The following is a 1,538-nucleotide window of genomic DNA, read 5'->3' on the forward strand; positions in this document are numbered from 1 at the left end:
AAAAAAAAAAAAAAAAAAAAAAAAAAAAAAAAAAAAAAAAAAAAAAAAGAAAAGAAAAAGAAAAAAGAAAGAAATAAAAAAAAAATTATCTTCAATTCAAAAGCTTGTGCCTGAAGGATCCATGCATGGATGAGACTCCAAGCACCAAAGAATACAATAGCTGGAAGGTTGAAAGAGCTGAGATGACATTTCAAAAATTGCCTGCTTCTGAAAAGACAGAGCTTAGACTTAAAATTTCACTAAGTTGGAGGAGTATGATAAAGATGGCTTTACACTGAACTCTGAAAAGGCCATACATAAAGAATAAAGACCAAATCCCCAAAATAAGGAAATTTGTCTAGAAGTAAGGTCACAACTGAAATAGACTCAACTGAAGTAAAACCTAAAGCAAGCCTTCATAATACTAAATTTATGTACTCAATAATTTAATGGCCTGCTAAAACAAAATTTACTATTTTTCAAAGGAAGATAATAGAATTCAGTTTCTTCAGTCTATGATTCACAATACTCAGTATAAAATCCAAAAATACTAGACAAGGGAACAAAACAGAAATTTACCCCACAGATCAGAGTAGGACAAGGGAAAGGGTGGAAAAAGGAGGAGACCCAGAAGTAACAATGTGGAAATTATAGCAAAGAGTTGAGATTAGCAGACAAGATTTTATAATACATATGATGAATCTATTAAATAATTTGCAAGAAAAGATGAAGATAATGAGTGAAGAGATAGTATGAAAACTGTAAGTAAGAAGCAAATGGAAATCCTAGAACTCTCTATATAAAATGTACATAAATATAATATATATATCTCAACATAAAAATTATCAGATGGGGTTAATAGCAGATGTATACACAAACACACAGAATTCATGATATTGTAAGACAGACATATAAATATGATACAAACGAAAATGCAAATAGAGGACTGAAAAGGGAAATAAAAGCTTAAAGATCTGTGAGATTGTACCAGGAGATATAGTGTGTGTGGAAATGGAGCCCAAACCATGGCAATGCCAGTTGGAATGCCCAGGAAGGGAAAAATGAAAACTGCTATTAACCAACCAGAAGGGTCAACAAATAATATCATGCATTTAGTGAAAAGTAAAATTTTGAGTACCTACTATGTGCCACTGCTTTAGGAGTTGGAGACAGAGTTGAAGAAGACAGACAAGGTTTCTAATTTCATGAAACTTATTCTATCTATGGATACTAGCACTGAACTAACAATTTTAAACATCTATCTTGTAAGTGTTCTGATGAAAACAAAATCAAGCAATATCTAAAGAAGGGAACAATAGATACAATGGCCTATTTGAGAGTGCAGTGTGGAAGGAAGATAATGAATAAAAAACTACCTATTGGGGAAAAAAATTCCATGCTCATGGATAGGAAGAATCAATATCATGAAAATGGCCATACTGCCCAAAATAATTTATAGATTCAATGTTATTCCCATCAAGCTACCATTGACTTTCTTCACAGAATTAGAAAAAAAACTACTTTAAATTTCATATTTCACCAAACGGCCCATATAGCCA

Source organism: Rhinopithecus bieti, unplaced genomic scaffold (genome assembly GCF_001698545.2).
Source record: "Rhinopithecus bieti isolate Rb0 unplaced genomic scaffold, ASM169854v2 scaffold_1561, whole genome shotgun sequence".
Taxonomy (NCBI): domain Eukaryota; kingdom Metazoa; phylum Chordata; class Mammalia; order Primates; family Cercopithecidae; genus Rhinopithecus; species Rhinopithecus bieti.